A 22,190-nucleotide genomic window follows, 5' to 3' on the forward strand; every position below is an offset into this window, starting at 1 on the left:
AGTACGGCGAAACCCCATATGTGACCCTAAACTGTTGCCTTGAAATACGACAGGGCTCCAAAGTGAGAGCGCCATGCCCCTTTGAGGCCTAAATTAGGGACTGCATAGGGGTGGACATAGGGGTATTCTACGCCAGTGATTCCCAAACAGGGTGCCTCCAGCTGTTGTAAACCTCCCAGCATACTTGGACAGTCAACGGCTGTCCCGCAATACTGGGAGTAGTTGTTTTGCAACAGCTGGAGGCTCCATTTTGGAAACAGTGGCGTACCAGACTTTTTCATTTTTATTGGGGAGGGGGGCTGTGTAGGGGTATGTGTATATGTAGTGTTTTTTACTTTTTATTTAATTTTTTGGTAGTGTAGTGTAGTGTTTTTAGGGTACAGTCGCACGGGCGGGGGTTCACAGTAGTTTCTCACTGGCAGTTTGAGCTGCGGCAGAAAATTTGCCGCAGCTCAAACTTGCAGCCGGATACTTGCTGTAAACCTCCGCCGATGTGAGTGTACCCTGTACATTCACATTTGGGGGGGGGGGGGGGACATCCAGTTGTTGCAAAACTACAACTCCCAGCATGCGCTGACAGACTGTACATGCTGAGAGTTTTAGATTTGCAACAGCTGTAGGCACACTGGTTATGTATCACTGAGTTTGTGACCTTACTCAGTGTTTCACAACCAGTGTGCCTCCAGCTGTTGCAAAACTACAACTCCCAGCATGTACGGTGCATGGTGTACGGTGACTGCTGAGAGTTGTAGTTTGCAACAGCTGGAGGCACACCGGTCGTGAAACACTGAGTTAGGTAAAAAGAAACTCTGAGTTTCACAACCATTGTGCCTTCAGCTGTTGCAAAACTACAACTCTCAGCATTCACCGACAGCCAACGGGCATGCTGGGAGTTGTAGTTATGCAACCAGCAGATGCACCACTACAACTCCCAGCATGCACTTTAGCTGTTTGTGCAAGCTGGGAGTTGTAGTTATACAACAGCTGAAGGTACACTTTTCCATAGAAAAAATGTGCCTCCAGCTGTTGCAAAACCATAAGTCCCAGCATGCCCATAAGGGAATGCTGGGAGTTGTGGTTGTCTGCCTCCTGCTGTTGCATAACTACAGCTCCCAGCGTGCCCTTTTTGCATGCTGGGAGCTGTTTCTAAGCAACAGCAGGAGGCTGTCACTCACCTCCTGCTGCTGCTCCGCTGCTGGTCAGTCCCTCGTCGCGGCTGTCGCTCCTGGGGCCCGGTCCCAACAGGGATGCCGAGGATCGGGGTCCCCAGCATCTGGGGTCTTCTTCCCGCACCCGCTCATGTCCTCCGGAAGAGGGGCAGAGCGGGTTGCGGGAGTGACACCCGCAGCAGGCGCCCTGATTGGTCGGCCGGTAATCAGCCAGTAATTCCGGGTCACTGGGTCACTGGAGACCCGATTGACCCGGAATCGCCGCAGATCGCTGGACTGAATTGTCCAGCGATCTGCGGCCATCACCGACATGGGGGGGCACAATGACTCCCCTGGGCGATATGCCGGGATGCCTTCTGAACGATTTCAGCAGGCATCCAGCTCCGGTCCCCAACCGGCTAGCGGTGGGGACCGGAATTCCCACGGGCGTATGGATACGCTCTGCGTCCTTAAGGACTCGGAAAGCAGGGCGTATACATATGCCCTGTGTCCTGAAGAGGTTAAACCTTTATTAGGGAAGTGGTTAATTCGCTTTCATTAACTCTTTCTTTTTTTTTACACTTTTTACTTTTTTTTCTAGTCTACATAGGGGACTATACCAAGATTGCATACACTGTTCCATGCTGAGCTTTGGCGCAGCATTGATCATTGTTATCAGTGCTATGCCATAGCTGGCTGGAGCTTCCGAGCACTGACTGGCAGGTAAGGGCCCTCCCATTATCCACTCAGCTGATTGGAACATCGCAATTTCACTGCGATGGTCCCGATCAGCTCCTCTGTGCTAGCCAACACTGTTACCCCCCCCCCATATTTAGACGCTGCTATCAACTTTAATCGCAGTGTCTGAAGTTTTTAGTACCAAAATCTCTGAGGGGAGGTGGGAGAGAGGTGTGGTTATCTCTATGCTGTTCCTCAGAGAAGAGCACAGAGCTTGCAACCTCCTCAGGAGAAGCAATCACATGCACAGTTACAAGAAATACAAAGAGCTAAACTATTATTTATATGCAAAATGGTTTCTTTGGTCATTTTATTTCTTGTGTATGTGCACCATATAGGTTCCCCATGGCTGCTTTTGGATTATAAAAAGCATGCATTCAGCCAATAGGCTTTGCAAATGTAAACATGTTGGTGAAGACCTCATGATAGGGGAGAGGGGAGGGGAAAGGAGAGGAGCTCATCATTCTCCAGGGGAAACACCCCCAGCCTCTTAGAGAAATGCAGAAGACTGATAACAGATATACATAGATCAAAAGGTATTTTATGTATTAACACATGCACATCATTATGCATACAGGTCTCAGGGCACATTACTACACTGATTTAAGCATTTCTTAAAACATCTTACTAATGACAGTTTCTGCCATGTGCCACAGGGCACCTTCAGTGGGCTTCTATAGTTTATACTTCAGCAAGTCACACTCACCATCACTAGTTCTACAGTGTCATCTGTATTTATTCCAGCCTAGGACATTCATAGTTTTCATTAGTGCTCTGTGATATGATCCCCACTCTAACCACCAGAAACTGATAGGCATTATTTTTACCACAATTTTGCAAAATAGCAGAAAAACACTGCCAAAATGCAGTTAAATAGATCAATAAATGTGGTAAAATCACAGTGTGTGAACACAGCCTGAAGACTTCAGATCATCATAAAACCTTAATTGTGAATGTAGGCCAAATTAGTTTCACTTCATGGAAATATCTCTGTAAAAACCCACTATGAATAAGAAAATGTATCAAAACTGCATATAATGTGAACTGACCCCAACCCGCTTATTAATCTAATTAGTTCCTCTGGGTGAACTCCAGCACCAGCAGCCTAATTAGATAAGCTTCAGTGATGAAACTCCACCCCTCTCTCTCTCTCTCTTTGCAAAGCCAGATGCCTTATGGGAAATTTAGGCAGCATTAGAAAATCCTTTCAATGTAGAAATAGAAAACAATATGGCTCAAATCCAATGCCTGTAACATCAGTTAAAACAGGTAAGAACAAAACATACACCTTGATATAATTTTCTAATAATACACTATGCTGACTTTATAAGAAAAAGAAAGGAAATTCCTAGAGTGATTTTTAAATGTTACAGACCTATTTTTTTAACTTCATGACCAGGCTATTTTTTTTTATTATAAGAGCACACATGGAAGGTGGGCAATATTGGTTACAGAGTTAACTATATAACCACACAAGAAGTATCCAATCAGGAAAGGATACTCCCATTATCTGATGTATACTATGCCAGCCCACACAGGAGGAGGATTTTACTTGTAATGTTCCATGTATGTGAATCTATAAAAACCTCAATGAACCCCCCCCCCCTTAATCTTGATAGACACACTCATGACTATAGTATATAGGTTCAGACATGAGAACATTAGGAAGGCTGCGGTTGCCATCTTGGAAGGCGGAAACAAAGTCATCCTCTCAGAAGATGGATCCACTATTGCAGAAGAAGTAACCAGGCCCTTCACAAGAATACATCCTAATAGAACAAGAAGTCCAGAATGGTGAGACAAGACTACAGACATTTAAAGCCCATTTGACCATGTGACTATGTCTTTCAAGTTATTATTTCTAGACAGATTACTTACAATAAGGACAGTCAGTCAATTTTTACTAACTATGATTTATAATGCCATGTGCAAGGAGAACACAATAAGCATCTATTTTTTTAAATAAAAAAGCTGTTTTAAAGTCCCTCCATTGTGAACCTGAATATATTAAGAATATAAAGTTTTTATCAGATATCAGCTATTTGTCAAAGTATTTGTTTTATCAAGAGTTTTGATCAGTCTTGTTTCAGAGGTTTCCTCATAGACTGTGCATGGGTTTGAATTGATGCAATATTATATGTATTATTTTACATAGAGATAAAAAAAAATGCAAAGTGACTACAAATGAAAAAAGAACTGCTGTATTTGAAAAATTCAATGCAATAAAGCTTTGGATTTTTATATTTTAAGCATGGGTATCAACAAGTCCTAGCCATTAATTCAGAGCACAATTGTAATAATATACCATTATTTACATCTACATTTTGCAAGATTGTGCTTAGCACTGTGAAGATCAAAGAAGAGAAAAAAATATTCCTTCTCACTACTTTGTCACCATCTCTTACCCTTATAGGCATGAAAATGGAAATTCTTTCTGTTATGCAGAGATAATGTTGCTATGGTTATAATTCTGTAAAGGTAAAGTAGATTTATCAAAATAATTGGAGGCATGATTCTCCATTAAGGTCAGTGATTGCTAAGACAGGCTGACACAAAACGTCTGAACTTTTAATTTGCTTTTTTCACTCCTATGAATGGATGTTCAGATAAAATATGCTGACAGAATATATGAATGACACACCAATTCTTGAATATTTAAATTCAATGTATCAATTCACTGTTTCAGGGACACAACTTACTAGCAACTAAAGCATTTGTAGGATATGGATGTATTACAGCTAATCATTTTCCATTAACACATGTTACACTGTATATTTTATATAAGGGCTTGAACATAATCTGATATGATCCAAATTAATTAATTTCCATGGTTGCTTTCCTATTGATGAAAAGCAAAAATGGCAATATGCCAACACGTGTAAATTTGTAAAGTGTTTAGAATAATATCACATTGTTAATGAAAAAAATGTACTTGCATCTTTTAGATCTCTTTCACATACGTTCCTTGTTGAAATACTATGAATTTCAAGTACATCTTGGAAATATGCATTTGGTGGTATTTTTTCTTCATTACAATTGTAACATGTATTACACTGTTCTATGCAATAAAGAGGCATTTCCAGGTATCATTGTGGAACTTAGCTGAAAAGTAAAAAAAAAAATGTAAAAGGATATGGATATTTTTGAAAAGCATTTTTATTCTTCCTTTGTACTTGTTATGGTGTGAAAAAAAAAAACTTTCTCCATAGGCCTTTTTTTTTTTAAGGTTAGATTCTACATCTAGGGTTTTCCAGTTTAGTAAAAAGGAGGCTTAGGGGTCAACCTAATAGCAATGTATAAGTATATCAGGGGATAGTATAAAGATCTTGCTCATAATCATTTCGTACCAGGAATGTATGTTTAAGAACCATTATGTATTAACCAAAACAGTTAGGGATGTGACAATTGATAAGAGGAAAGCGTTCATACTACTTAACCCCTTAAGGACCGGGGTTTTTTCCGTTTTTGCATTTTCGTTTTTTTGCTCCTTGCCTTTAAAAAATCATAACTCTTTCAAATTTGCACCTAAAAATCCATATGATGGCTTATTTTTTGCGCCACCAATTCTTCTTTGTAATGACGTCAGTCATTTTGCCCAAAAATCTACGGTGAAGCGGGAAAAAAAATCATTGTGCGACAAAATTGAAAAAAAAACGCTGTTTTATAACTTTTGGGGGCTTCCGTTTCTACATAGTACATTTTTCGGTAAAAATGACACCTGATATGTATTCTGTAGGTCCATACAATTAAAATGATACCCTACTTATATAGGTTTGATTTTGTCGGACTTCTGGAAAAAATCATAACTACATGCAGGAAAATTAATATGTTTAAAATTGTCATCTTTTGACCCCTATAACTTTTTTATTTTTCCGTGTATGGGGCGGTATGAGGGCTCATTTTTTGCGCCGTGATCTGAAGTTTTTAACGGTACCATTTTTGCATTGATAGGACTTATTGATCGCTTTTTATTCATTTTTAAATGATATAAAAAGTGACCAAAAATGCACTATTTTGTACTTTGGAATTTTTTTGCGCGCACGCCATTGACCGAGCGGTTTAATTAATGATATATTTTTATAATTCGGACATTTCCGCACGCGGTGATACCATATATGTTTATTTTTATTTTTTATTTACACTGTGTTTTTTTTTTATTGGAAAAGGGGGGCGATTCAAACTTTTAATAGGGGAGGAGTTAAATGGTCTTTATTCACTTTTTTTTCACTTTTTTTTTGCAGTGTTATAGGTCCCATAGGGACCTATAACACTGCACACACTGATCTTCTATGTTGATCACTGGTTTCTCATAAGAAACCAGTGATCAACGATTCTGCCGCATGACTGCTCAGGCCTTGATCTCAGGCACTGAGCAGTCATTCGGCGATCGGACAGCGAGGAGGCAGGAAGGGGCCCTCCCGCTGTCCTGTCAGCTGTTCGGGATGCCGCGATTAGCCGCGGCTATCCCGAACAGCCCGACTGAGCTAGCCGGGAACTTTCACTTTTAGCCGCGCGGCTCAGCTCTGAGCGCGCGGCTAAAGGGTTAATAGCGTGCAGCGCTGCGAACGGCACTGCGCGCTATTAGAGGCGGGTCCCGGCTTCACTATGACGCCGGGCCAGCCGTGATATGACGCGGGGTTACTGTGTAACCCCGCGTTATATCAGAAGAGCAGGACCAAGGACGTACCGGTACGTCCTTGGTCCTTAAGGGGTTAAACAAAAAGTTAGTAGGGAAACATTAAAAAGAACAAGGAGATAAATAAATTCTGTAAAAAAAAAGAAATAAAACTAGCAAAAATTGCAACAGAGAGAATGATTGCCATAGAAAGTAAAAAGAATCTAAAAATATTCTTTACCCACATAAACAATAAGAGACTTAAAGCTGAAAATTTCAGATAACAGGGGAAGAGATAATGTAAATTCTCTAGCAAATCTTATCTGTTTTACTCAACAAGAAGTGCGGTGCCGCCTTAGTAACATTTAAACACCGGTCCCAGATGGCATCCATCCCAGGGTTTTGCAGGAATTACCGTATTTATCTGGGTATACCACGCACCGGCCTATAACACACACCCTCATTTTACCAAGCATATTTGGGTAAAAAAGTTTTTTACCCAAATATCCTTGGTAAAATGAGGGTGCATGTGTGTGCATGTGTATACCCCGATACACTGTTTCTGACCCCGCAGAAGCCCCCAGGAAAGGCAGGGGGAGAGAGGCCGTCGCTGCTCGCTTCTCTCCCCCTGCCTTTCCTGGGGTCTGGAGCCCTGCTGCTGCCCCTTCTCTCCCCCTGGCTATCGGTGCTGCTGCCCCATTGTTGGCACCGATAGCCAGGTGGAGAGAAGCAGTGTCGGCAATGGGGCAGCGGCGCCGATAGCCAGGGGCAGAGATGGGGCTGCGGCACCCATTGTCGGCGCCGTTGCCTCCCCCATCCCCGGTTGTATAATTATCTGTTGCCGGGGTCGGGTCCATGCTGCTTCTGGCCTCACGTGTGGCGTCCTCTGCATCGTTGCTATGCGCTGTGAGACGCAATGACGAATGACGTCACTCGTCATTGCGCCACGCTGTGCAGGGCAGATAAGCCGCTGCAGTTCAATGATTTAAAGCGGGCACTTTAAATCAATGAACTGCAGCGGCTTTTGCAGGTGCAGAGACCTGTCGGCTTCTCTGCCCCTGCCGGCAGTTCTCTGCACCTGCAAAAGCCGCTGCAGTTCATTGATTTAATGCGCTCGCTTTAAATCATTGAACTGCAGCGGCTTATCGGCGTATAACACGCAGATAGACTTTAGCCAAATCATTTTAGCCTGTTATCATTTTAGCGTGTTATATGCTGATAAATACGGTAAGTACTGTGTTAGACAGATCCTTATTCCTTATATTTAAAGATTCTATAATGACAGGGATTGTTCCACAGTACTGGCGCTTAGCAAATGTGGTACCAATATTCAAAAAGGGATGCTGAGAACTACATAAAAACATAGAAACATAAAAATAGAATGTCGGCAGATAAGAACCATTTGGCCCATCTAGTCTGCCCAAAATTCTGAATCCTATCAATAGTCCCAGGCCCTATCTTATAAGAAGGATAGCCTTATGCTTATCCTATGCATGTTTAAACTCCTTCACTGTATTTGTAGTGACCACTTCTACAGGAAGGCTATTCCATGCATCCACTACTCTCCCAGTAAAGTAATACTTCCTGATATTACTGCATAAACCTTTGCCCCTCTAATTTAAAATGATTTCCTCTTGTGGTAGTTTTTCTTCTTTTAACCTCCCTGGCGGTATGATTCCGTCTGGAAATTTGTACCAAAAGCGGTACAATTTTTTGCATTGAAATTCCACATCTCCCCCCCGTCACATTCCCCCTCCCTTGTCACATTTCCCCCCCCCCCCCATATCACATTCTCCCCCTCCTTGTTACATTCCCCCCCCTGTCACATTCCCCCCCCCTTGTTGCATTCCCCCCCCCTGTCACATTCATCCCCCCTGTCACATTCTCCCCCCTTGTTACACTCTCCCCCCCGTCACATTCATCCCCCCCTGTCACATTCCCCCCCTTGTTACATTCTCCCCCCCTTGTTACATTCTCCCCCCTCCATGTTACATTCCACTCCCCCCCCTGTCACATCCCCCCTTTGTCACATTCCTCCCCCCTGTCACATCCCCCCCCTTGTCACATTCCCCCCCTCTGTCACATTCCCCCCTATGTCACATTCCCCCCCTTGTCATATTTCCCCCCCCCCCCCTGTTACATTCTCCCCTGTGTCACATTCCCCCCTCTGTCACCTTTTCTTGTCCTGCAGCAGAATACACTATGTTTGCCGGCAGATTTCAAACCTAGTGTATTTGCTGCAGAACAAGCCCTTTCCCCTTCAGCCAATCACAGGCTTTACACCACTGCGGCCTGTGATTGGCTGAAAAGGGAAAGGTCCTGTAAGATGCATAGTGAAGAGAGCAGGGACCAGAGCGCACGGAGGGGAACGGCATCTGCAGGGACCGGGATTAGGTGAGCAAAAGTTTTTTTTATTTTCTTTCTTTTTACTTTTACACTTAGTTCAGGGTTTTTCTACCAGGGGGCCTCCAGCTGTTGTGAAACTACTGCTCCCAGCATGCCCGGACAGCCTTTGGCTGTCCGGGCATGCTGAGAGTTGTAGTTTTGCAACATCTGGAGGCCCCCTGGTTGATAAACACTGACTTTTAGTATATGTCTTTACCTGCTCTGGCCGGCCCCCGCCACGGGAGCCAACCCGAGCAGATAATCACATATTTTCCCGGGGGCTGCATCACTACATCGCAAAAAGCAAAAATCGCGATTCGATTGCTTTTGCGATATACTGTGCAGCCCGCACAGCAACTCTGCAATTCTACCCCGAGCTTGACTCGGGGTTACCGCTTCTAGCAGCGAAAATTAACCCCGAGTCACGCTCGGGAATACCGCTAGGCTGGTTAAATATGCTCTCCTCCTTTACCATGTTAATTCCCTTTATGTATTTAAAAGTCTCTATCACATCCCCTCTGTCTCTTCTTTCTTCCAAGCTATACATGTTAAGGTCCTTTAACCTTTCCTGGTAAGTTTTATCCTGCAATCCATGTACTAGTTTAGTAGCTCTTCTCTGAACTCTCTCTAGAGTATCTATATCCTTTTGGAGATACGGCCTCCAGTACTGCACACAATACTCCAAGGGAGGCCTCACCAGTGTTCTGTACAGCGGCATGAGCACTTCTCTCTTTCTACTGTTTATACCTCTCCATATACACCCAAGCATTCTGCAGCATGTACTGCTGGTCTATTACATTGTCTTCCTACCTTTAAGTCTTCTAAAATAATTACTCCTATACTGAGGATACTGAGGTCAGGACTGTGTCAAGTATTCTATACTCTGACCGAGGGTTTTTACACCTCAGGTGCATTATCTTGCACTTATCTATATTAAATTTCAGTTGCCAGAGTTCTGACCATTCTTCTAGTTTGCCTATATCTTTTTCCATTTGCGTATCCCTCCAGGAACTTCAACCTTGTAACATATCTTTGTGTCATCAGCAAAAAGACATTCCTTACCATCGAGACACTTTGCAATGTCACTAATGAATATATTAAACAAGATCCCTGAGGTACCCCACTGGTAACAAGGCCTTGCTTTGAATATTCTCCATTGACTACAACCCTCTGTTGTCTGTCACTCAGTCACTGCCTAATCCACTAAACAATATGAGAGTCCAAGCTCAATGACTGTAGTTTATTGATAAGTCTATGTGGGACAGTGTCAAAAGCCTTACTAAAATCTAGATATGCAATGTCTACTGCCGATCCGTCATCTATTATTTGAGTCACCCAGTCAAATCCACAATTCTATCCGTTAGTAGGGTTTTGATGTCAGCCTAACTGGCCTACAGTTGATTGATTCGTCACTACTACCTTTCTTGTGAATGGGCACGACATTTGCTAATTTCCAATCTTCCGGGATGACTCCTGTTACCAGTGATTGGTTAAATAAATCTGTTAACGGTTTTGCTAGCTCACCACTAAGCTCCCATCAGGCCCCTGTGACTTATTTGTCTTCACTTTAGATAGCAAACGTAGAACCTCTTCCTCTTTAAAGACACATGCATCAAACGATTCATTAGTCTTCCTCACTAATAGAGGTCCTTTACTTCTTTTTCAACTGTAAAAACTATAGGCCTGTAAGGTTAACATCTGTTGTGGGTAAGACCAACATGGGTTTATGTGGGATCGGTCCTGTCAGAATAATCTGATCAGCTTCTATAAGGAGGTCAGTTGTAGATTGGATCGGGGTAAATCTGTTGTATATCTGGACTTTTCTAAGGAGTTTGATACTGTGCCACACAGAAGGTTAGTATATAAAATGAGGATGCTGGGACTAGGGGAGTATAAGTAAATGGATTAGCAACTGGCTCAGTGATAGGAGGCAGAGGGTAAGCATCAATGGAACTTATTCTGTTTGGGTGACAGTTACTAGTGAGGTATTACAGTGGTCAGTACTGGGTCCACTTCTTTTTGATATGTTTTTAAATGACCTTGTAGAGGGATTAGAGAGTAGGATTTAAATATTTGCAGATGACACTAAACTAGGCCCCTAAAAAAGCACAGTTAGGAAATTGACTGAATACAGTCACTTGTAGACCACATACAGTTTATTCACTCAGTGGGCCCTCCATCTATTTTATGGTGTTTTGTCAGCATACCTTTTTGCCAATATCTTGACATATACTGGTGATGTACTGTATAACAGTATATGAATAACATGATAGGAATATGGCCTTATAGAACTCATTTCAAGATAGAAATCTTTCTTTATGTCTCAGGAATATAGCACCTTGTGTGATATTAGTAAACAATGCTATCAGGCTGTACTGTATATGCCTTCAAAAGTCAGACTCTATGTGACAACCATGGAATATATGAATGATGCTATTAACAAATTGAAGTAATTAAATGTTTTTATTTGTTATCTTTTAGCTGCATTTGGTAAATAACAGTCACACAAGTAAATTACATGGATATTTATGATTTAACAGCTTCACGTTCATTACACAGCTTCAGGGTTTCTTCCCTTACAATTAAGTTAAAATGACCATTTCAGAGATATATTCTACATATTTTACAACTGCATTTTCTAAATCTGTGGAGTGACTGAAGCTGCTTATTTACAGCATGGTAAGCATTTCTTGCTTTTTCCCCAGGGTCTGAATGTGCAGTGAACATTACATTGCCTATGAATTGCAAACAACAATGACATTTTCCTTCATGTAATGGGCTTTAAATTTTAATACATTTAATGCAAATTAATAATTATAATATGTTCTACTACAAATAATAAAGTGTAGTTTTTCATTTGAAATAATACACAAAGTAAACACACATTCCACCAACTCTATAAGTACGACAATTTTAGGAATAAAGGTAATGCATTAACCCATTAGGACAGAGCCTATTTTGTAAACCCCTATAAATTAACCTTTCATAAGAAAAGGTTCATTTTTATTTATTGAAAAAATATTTTATTTTGATACTTTTTAATTACTTTTGATTACTTTTCCCCTGTTATACTGTACTGCAACACAGCATAACTGTCAGTATACTTTAACCCTTTAACGACCAAGGATGCATATTTACGTCCTTGGCTGGCTCCCGTGATATAACACGGGTTACGCGGTGATCCCGGGTCATATTGGGTTGGTCCCGGCATGTATCTGAAGCCGGGACCCGGGTCTAATAGCGCATGGCAGCGATCGCAGTGCCGCGTGCTATTAACCCTTAAAGAAAGTAAAAGCTGCCCGGCTGCTCAGTGGGGATGATCGGGACCACCGCAGTGTCCCGATCAGCTGGGACACGAGCGGAGGTCCTCTTACCTGCCTCCGGCGTGTCCCTTCGGCGATTGATTGCTCCAAGCCTGAGATGCATATTCATATTCGGGGTCTTCCTGAAGCGGTGTCCCCTGGGGAACTTTGGGATGCTCTCACTTTTACCTAATGACCTCTTAGACCATCCACCTGATGCTTATATTGAAATGGACAGGGCTCACCGAGCATTGCGGCCGCCTAGTACGGATGACCAACACCCTCGCGACATGATTTGTCGCATCCATTTTTATGCCCTGAAGGAGGTCATTCTCTGCAGTGCAAGACGCCGCCAATGGATCTTATTTAAAGACGTTCCTATTCAACTTTACCCAGACCTATCCCGCCACACGTTGGCGCAAAGGGCTGCCCTGAAAATTCTTCGATTTGCTTACTCTGCGGGAGTGGGGTATCCAATATCGCTGGGGATTCCCCTTCTCCCTTTTGGTTTGACAAAATGGACGGACTTATTCCCTCCGATCTCCTGATGACCTGCCGTGCTTTCTTCAGGATTTGGCGCTCCCAGATGTTGCCCTGCCGGATTGGCCAATGTTGCTTTCCTTCCCGACTAAACGTCCTCTACTGGGGTTGGCCCCACCTCCTGCTAAGTCTCCAAGATCTGGCTCCCATCTCCAGTGCCCCAGACGAAGAGGTCCCTGTGTCCCCTCATCGCAGGGATCTGAAGCACCTGCCTCTGAACTTGGAGGTGCTGGAGGGGTTCGGGCCTCTGTTATGTGATTGCCTACTGACTGTCTATTTTTAGTTGCCCTTAACGAACCTCTTTTTTTCCTCAGCTTGATCCTGTCAGTTCCAGTTTGCTGGCCCTCCCCTTGATACTCTCCTATAACTACCTCCTCCCTCTCCCTGCTTAATTTTTCTCCTGTTGTTCTGCAGTGGCCTTCATTTTTACTTGTCATATTTTTGTTGCGGTGGGGGATCCCTTTCTCCCCCTCTCATTATGTAACCTACCCTTCCCCTCATAGGTGATAGGTCCTGGTGGGCAGGTGTCCCTTGGGATCCTGTATATCATATTGTTTTCTTCTACTAGTTTACACAGCAGTAGTTTTCTTCTGTCTTCTACTGCTTTTTGTGTTTCTTTTTCATTATTTTCTCTCCTGGTCCCCTTGCTCTTCTCCTGATCTTTTACTCTACTTTTCTCCCGTCTGATCGTCCTTCTTTTCTTTACCCCTTCCCTGCCCCTTTTCTATACCCCTTCCCTGTGGGGGGGTTCTTGGACCTTATCCACTTATATTAACTGTGTGTCTCTCTTTGCCTTTTGTTTCATTATGGCCGACCTCAAGATTGCCACCTTTAACGCTAAAGGTCTGAATACACCTGAGAAGCGCTCTCAAGTGCTCCACCACTTCCACAAGCAGAAGGTACACCTGATTCGCTTTCAGGAAACTCACTTCAAGGTAGCACATGAACCCTCCCTTAAGCACACACACTACTTGGGCCTGACTCAGCCCGCACTGCACAGTCACATGACCTGACTGCGCACAGCATCAAGTCATAGTGCTTGCTGTGCACAGTCAGTCTGGAGGAGACCAGGGAGGAGGCGGAGGCCGGAGGGGTAAGTAGCTCTTCTCTCCACCTCCTGTCTTGCATATTAGCAGTGGTGTTGCTAGGGTTGGTGTCACCCGGTGCGGTAGAAAATTGTGTCACCCTATACCTACCCCCCCCCCCCCAAAGTAAGTTTTTGTAACTTAAAGGGATACTCCACTGGAAAACATTTTCTTTTAAATCAACTGGTGCCAGAATGTTAAACAGATTTCTCAATTACTTCTATTAAAAAATATTTTAATTTATTTTCTGTCTGTCCATGGTGCTCTTTGCTGACACCTCTGTCCATTTTAGGAGCTGGCTATAGTTGGGGCAAATCCCCATAGCAAACCTCCCCTGCTCTGGACAGTTCCTGACATGGACAGAGGTGTCAACAGAGAGCACTGTGGTCAGACTAGAAAGGAAATTCAGAAATACCTTTGTGTGGAGCATACAGCAGCTGATAAGTACTGAAAGGATTACAATTTTTAAATAGAAGTAATTTACAAACTTGTTTAACTTTCTGGCACCAGTTGATTAAAAAAAAAATTTCCACCAGAGTACCTCTTTAAGCAGTGGTAAGGTTATGAAAGTTTAATTTCACTCATCATAACTGCAGAACTTACAAGTGACTACAGCTCTGATAGGACATAGTGAGGAGAATACACAATAAATAATATCACTGACTATAGGTGACGTCTTCTCTATAGTCTTTCCTTATCTAATTCAGATGGAACACACCGCCGTGACTTCTCTGCAGAATGTGACGCCCAGATGGCATTGGCTCCTCACTATGTCAGCGCATTCTGATCCTCTTTATGAAAACAATTATATTTATTAACCTGACAGACACTGTAGCCTCTAAATATAATACTATTATACACTACACTCTTTAAATATAAATCTGCCACATACTGTACTCTCTGAATATAATACTACCACACACTGTACCCACTGACTATAATACTACCACACTCTGTACTCGCTGAATATAATACTATGACACACTGTACTCTCTGAAATCAATACTACCACACACTGTACCCACTGAATATAATACTACCACACACTGTACCCACTGAACATAATACTATGACACACTGTACCCTCTGAATAGAATACTACCACACACTGCACTCTCTGAACATAAACTTGCCACACACTATACCCTCTAAATACAATACTACCATACATTGCGCTCTCTGAATATAATACTGTGGTGGCGGATTATGTGGCAAGCCTTGTGGGGTGTATGGTAGTTAGGGTGTTGAGGTTCGGGATAATAAAGGGCACTGTTAACCCTTGTCAATCGTGATGCCAGGGTGAGTGTTAAATACTGAAATCTTGATAGGCCTATTGCCACCCTTCCCAAGAGCAATAGGTGATGCAGTAATAAAGGATTGTCCACAACCATTGTTAACTGAAAACTTGCAGGAACTTTTACAGAAGAATTTCTGTACATGCAGCAATAGTAACTGTCCAGATAACAGAGTCTCTACAGATATGGCTGAGCAGCGATTGACAGTTGGTTGGGATCAGATAAGCTCAATTTAGCTTCTTAGGGATTTTGTAGCATAGATCCGCTGGATTTAAGGGTGCGTTTAGGTCCAGTGAATTTGCAGTTAGTAGTTAATTGCTTAGTCTATCCGATATATTAGAGGCCTAGACCGCAAGGCTTTGGCCTAGAAAATCGTCTTGTAAGCTGCGGAGGTCCTACCTCTTGCAGAATCAGCAACCCAAGAGAAAGATCAAGATGGCGCAGGTCCCTTATATGGGCAGGGGCTGCCCGTTTTGGATTGGTCCATAACAACTGTCACTCACCGTTACATTGCATTGTGGGTGAACACGTCATGGGAACCTCCAAAGCTCCTGCAGCAAAACCATAGAGTTCCAACCTAATCATGTGACCCGCAGGTCCTGCTACGCTGAATAGGTAGGCAACTAAATATATATGTGTTGTCCCGGTACCGTATTTTATACGTTACCTATGTAGAGAACTTCATAGTCAGAGTCCCTAGGACGTTGGGGTCCCTCTTTTCTAGTTTTCCCCTTGTCACCTCTCACTTAGCCACTAAATGTATAGTAGTTCTATCTGATATTTATACAGTTATAAGTATAAAAAGAGTATATATTGAATTGTCTATCTGTTTGTAGCGTGGCAGGATCTGCGGGTCATGTGATCAGGTGGAAAACTCTATGGTTTTGCTTTAGGACCTTAGGAGGTCCCAGTGACATGTTCACCCACCATGCCTTGTAACGGTGAGTGACAGCTGACACGGACCAATCCAAAACGGCCCTGCCCCTGCCCATATAAGGGAGCGGCGGCCATTAACCGCTCTCTTGTTCCTGCGCTGTTGTTGAGGACGGATCTGCGCAGCTATCTTCCGCAAGGACTAGGCCCAAGCCTTGCGGCAACGGCCATTCATACAAAACTGTGAGTTATCTCAATCCCTGTTAACTTCGCAAGATCACCGGACCTAAACAGACCCCTAAATCCGGACGGATCTCTGCACAAATCCTAATTCTATTAATCCTTGCATAAGTCAATGGTCCGCAGCATCTGTCAATCATTGCTGAGCTGTACAGAGACTGTATTATTAAGACTATTGCTGTTAATTGGATGTACCGCAAGTACTTCAGTAAAGTTTATGCAAGTTCAAGTTCATCCCTATTGTGGACCTTCATTCATTTAAGCAAGCACCTATCGTTTCTGGGAAGGGTGGCGATAGGCCGAAGATTTACCTCAGCGTATTAACCCTCACTCTGGCATCACGAGTGACAGGGGTTAAATTAACCCTTTAAATACTGAAGCAACACCCCCACTGTATTATATCCCCCCAAGGGCTACCACATATACATATATCTATACTTATATTTATAAAACTTCTATACAGTCATAGACTAACTGAGGGGTGACAAGGGGATAACTATAGAAGAGGGACCCCGACGTTCCTAGGGACTCTGACTATGGGGACCTCTACAAAGGTAACGTATGAAATACGGTACCGGGACACCACAATACTACCTAACTGTACCCTCAGAATATACTATCACACACTGCGCCCTCTGAATATAACCTTGCCATACAGTGCGCCCTCTGAATACAATACCACAACAGCTGTAGCACCCCTCATCATCTGTTAACTTATGCTATTACCACAGGAGGGGGGGGATTGGTGGTGCTGCTAGTTGATGATGGTGGTGCTACCCCTGGCAGTAGCACCCCCATCATCCATCAGCAGGATCATCCTCCTGGCAGTAGTACCCCCATTATCCACCAGCAGAATCTGTTGATGGGGGTGCTAGATAGCATAGATTCTCCACATTAGGTAACAGTTTCCCCACGTTAGGTAGCAGTTTTTCCACATTAGGTAGCAGTTTCCCCACATTAGGTAGCAGTTTCCCAACAAAAGGTAGCATTAGACACACACAGAGACACACACAGAGATACAGACAGACACACAAACATGCTCACCTGGCCTGACAAGTGATGTCACTGACATCCTTCTGCGTGGGTCTGTGGAGGAACGTCACTTGCATGACGTCCTTCATCAGACCCGGGCCGGCCAGCTGGCAGCACAGCTGAAGACGGGGGTGTGTGGGGTGCTAGCCGCCGAGTGCAGCTGAAAATGGGGGGGGGGGGGCTAAGCGTCATGGTGTCACCCCATCAGGCTGGTGTCACTTGGTGTGGTCCACATCCCCCGCACCCTAATTGCTACGCCATTGCATATTAGTGAGCGCTTCCAGAAGCGCTCACTAGTATGAAAGGGTGGCAGGCCCCCTCACACGCTGGGCCCCTGTGCAACTGAGCCGGCTGCACAGGCAATATGTCCGCCCCTGTTTTCTTCTCTTCTGCTTGTTTGGACTTTAGTTATATTGCATTAAACCAAGCACCCCTTCCTAAATTGAGTGGTCACACAAGTGTCTAGAAGATAGCTGGCTGTTTTAGAAAAGTAGTGTGTAGGGCTCCCACCTGCTACTTTATTTAGTCATGAAAATATAAAGTTACTTATTTTAGTTATGTTACCACATACCTGACATTTACTGACAACTGTTGTCAGCTACTAGACTAAGTTACTACACTTCAGACCCCCTGAATATCCATCTTTCCCACCACAGCATTTGGCTAGTGGGGTTTTTGTTGTTGATGCCCATAGCAAGTAAGATTGGGGTTTTCTCTTGCTTTTACGATCTTTCTCCTAAAATTAGGTTTACATAGAGGGGTTGTCCAGTGATGAAAAAAAATTATAAGGCTGGTTAAATGAATAAAAAAAAGTCTGCCTTCCTCTTCAATATGCAGGAAATGTCCATCTAATCCCTGGTTGAGTTGGAACACCTCAGACCTAGTAAATATAGCTGTAATGTAAATTAAAATAGTTAATGACTCAATTCCAGTATTTGAGTTAGTCTCAGTTTGTGTTAGTGCTGTTGCATTTTCTCATTTGTATTGCTTTTACATTTCAGCCAAAACCACATGCATCTACACACGTACTTCAATTTATTTGGATGTCCTTGAAGTGTTTTCAGTCGAGTGTATGTGTCTTAAACTGATATGCACTTTTTAGTAAAAGTCTATGTACAGATCTATGTAGAATTTAATAATCACATATGGGCATACTGGTGTACTGCGACGACCCACTATGTGTGCTGTTGCCCTGTCCTAGCACATCCAATTGTGAGATCTTCAGGAGCTTTCAACCTCTAGTGACGCTACCTGCAGCCACTAGAGGCCAGAAACGTCACTTCGGGTGGTTGGGGTGGTTGTTGTTGCCTCCAATAAAAATTTTACTGCAAGGTAAGCCCCCTGTTTATTCCCAGTGGTGTTTCTATACCTTACTAGCGATGTGAATGAGCCCTTAGGGGGCACTGGAAAATGCTTATATGCTTAAAAAATAATTTGATCTCTGTAGTCACTCTCTGACTACATTCAATACATGTATAAAAGACACAAAATGGACATGGAGTGCTTCATAGGGTAATAACTTTAGCTTAATTTTGTCCAACTGGATATAATGCAACAGGGTGCTCATCTGTAGTGGTTGTGGGATAGCCACAACACTATAATGCGACCACATATGTTCAGGATATGCAGCCTAGGAGCAACGTACTGGCCAGATCCACAGATCGACCCGTGATGCAGCAGGAACATTCAAAAGGAAAACCAGCTCCAATTGCTCAAAAATCCCATCAGTTATAGAATAGAAAACGTATTTATTGTCCACAAAACAAGTGCTTTCGGAGTCCATATGACTCCTTCCTCGGTTTACAGGATTTAGAATATAATCTATTAGATTCTAATCTAATCTATTTTCTAAATCCTGTAACCTGAGGAAGGAGTCATATGGACTCCGAAAGCACTTGTTTTGTGGACAATAAATCCGTTTTTTTATACTATTCTGGCTGACATCTGATGGGATTTTTGCGCGATTGGAGTTGGTTTTCCTTCTGAATGTTCCTGACTACATTCAAGCCACTAAAGTCCATGGGGCCTGCACCCGTCCCCGCACAGATATGTCAGCATTCAAAGATGACAGAATGCCATCATTGTGGTGTAAAGCCAAAATGTGGTGTGAAAGCAGCTGAGCAATGCAAATGATAAACATGAACCCTTCAATTCCATTTGTTACAGAGTTAATTGTAGGCGGGCTTCCAAGGTCATAATAGGACAAAGCCTCTTTTCACTTTTTCAACTTTTATACCTTTGGGGCTAATAGACTGCAATACGGGATGTAGTAGTAAATCCATCTGCAAGAAGGAGTTTATTTATTCACACAATACATATTTAGAACATCTACTTATGCATATATGTATCTAAATGTATTAATTCATTTACATATTTTCATTGGAACAACTGTATTTAAACAACTGAAATACAATGTAATGCTACATATTTGAATATCTTCCAGGAAGGTACATTATTTACATGTTAAAATATAATGCTTAATAGATTTTGGTAATTATAATGCCAGATCTGTAGGCAGAGATTCCATTAGTGTCATGGAAATAAGAATCAACATAAGCCTGTTGTGCATGTTCTTACATCTCAGACTCACTAACTATGGAACCTCCCAAGGCAATAACTTGACTATATGTCATAACTAATATATCCCAGCGGTTTGACAATCCATCTATTGAAATGACTATAGTATGTGTGTCTCCAAGCAAGATAAAAGCCTTTCATCTAACTATTGCAGCAGTATCATGTCATTTCCCAAATCAGATATGTTCCATTGTTAAAACGCCAAGTTTTTTTCCCTTTTGTTTTCTTTTTTTTCCCCTCTTCCCCCACAAAGCTTGAGATTTCAAAAATATGTTTAGAAATAGAGAAAATAAAAGCAAATGCCTGTAAATATGTAACATGAATTCAACCCAATTAGATATATTTTTTTTCATTCATTCGATCTGCAGACAAGCCAAGCTAGAAGATTATGTTTTTTTAATGTAATGAAGTATGTTCATGGTTAAGAATGATGTCTATTTTTTATGAAAGCTCTGAAATCCTATAAGTGATAAAACCTTATATTTTTCCATACAGCTAAAAAGTGTATGCTCTGGAATCTGTGACATGAACAAGGCCCTATGTATAGGTTTGGCATGTGCACCAGGAACCTTCCCACGAATGGGCCAATCTTACTTCAGCCCAACTCCAGCCCAAACCACACTTTGAAATGTGCTTACATCTAAGCTATTTAGCTATTTATGATGAATCTATTTATTAAATTACACATGATGTATTCACAGGAAAAATGGCAGGTACAATAACTTTATTTACACATACAATGATAAATTATCCCATGATTCCACAATACAACAATGAGGATCACTATGGGGAGGGCATTGTGGTTTATCTTTCTTTTTAAAAGTATTACTCTATTACAAAATTATTTTGAAAATGTACGTTGAGCAAGCTTTTTAAATGTTTGACTTGCCAGGCTGGTCAAACTTTCCAAAATAGTTGAACGTGAACCGGTACTGTAATAAGCCTCAAAACTGTTTAACACTGCTAGAAATGTATTCAAGTAGTCTTAGGGTATGGTCCTACGTACTGCTTACACAAAGTAATTCACGCTGCGCAAAATCATCTGAAGCAGCAGGAAATACGCTGTGTATACTCAGACAATCATACACAGAGCTAGACGACAGCAGCCCTGCATTTTCAGTGAAGATTGGAGGCAGAGCCGTGCGCCGGCGTGACTGTGGCATGCCATCCTGCCTCCAAAACGCAAGGCTGCTCCCTGCTATAGAGAATATGCAGTGTATTTCCCGCTGCTGCAGATGATTTTGCGCAGCATGAAATATGCTGTGTAATTGGTATGTGGGACTGTACCCTTAAAGTGGGGGTTAGGCTAAGTCAATGTTAATGTTATGGAGACATGCGGTAACCCATAGTAACAGCTTGTTGAGAAACACACTATGCTAGCGGATTTTGTATGCTTTTTAACACTGAAATAAAGATGCATAAATTATCCCTTTTTGTTGGCAGATGCTTTCCGATATACAAAATGCGGAGATATTGGAAGACGCAATGGATTTTTCCAAACATTCCAAATCATTTTCTTTTTTGGTGTTAAAACAAGATTGGTGTTCCCAAAATAGTCAAGAATAAATAGCTTTTGTAAACTTTGAAAAGTTGAAAAAATATGTAAAAAAATTCCCCTTTTTTGGATTTGCAATAGGATTGGTGATTGTGTGTGCATGTGTCGGTCTAGCTGGTAGTAACAGTACATCCCTTTTATGTTAGGTTGGAATACCAGATGGAAAAAAAATCATCATCATGTACTCCAATGTGAAGACATTGCTGCAGCTCCAGCCTCTTGCATGTATAGCGTTGGTAGAGGGAGTGGAGCATTAACTCAGTGGGGAGCAGAGAGTTGACCCCCAATTAGCGGTTGTTTGCTCTTGGAAAGCCATGGCAAGCTGGCTGCATAGCTGGTCCCTTTAAAAATCCAGCCTCCTTCTTGAAAGGTGAAAAAAAAATTCCCCATTCTGGTTTTATACCGAGTGGCTATTCAGTACTCATCCCTTTTCTTCATTCAAACAATTTGCCTGTCTGTGTCAGCAGGCAGTGGTGGGTTAGTGGCAGCTTTAGTCAGTGGACAGCAGGCATTGGTGGACTAGTGTTAGCTGTATTTAGCAGACAGCAGGCATTGGTGGACTAGTGGTAGTTGTAGTAGCCAGTGGACAGCAGGCATTGGTAGACTAGTGGTAGCTGTAACCAGCAGACAGCAGGCATTGGTAGACTAGTGGTAGCTGTAACCAGCAGACAGCAGGCATTGGGGGACTAGTGATAGTTAAAGTCAGGCCCTGTGCTGTCGTTCCATGTGGTTACATGTATATTACCTAAACTTGGGCCATGGCCATGACTTACTTTCTGTTTTCAGATTTGAAATAGGGCTGGTG

Source organism: Hyla sarda, chromosome 1 (genome assembly GCF_029499605.1).
Source record: "Hyla sarda isolate aHylSar1 chromosome 1, aHylSar1.hap1, whole genome shotgun sequence".
NCBI lineage: Eukaryota > Metazoa > Chordata > Amphibia > Anura > Hylidae > Hyla > Hyla sarda.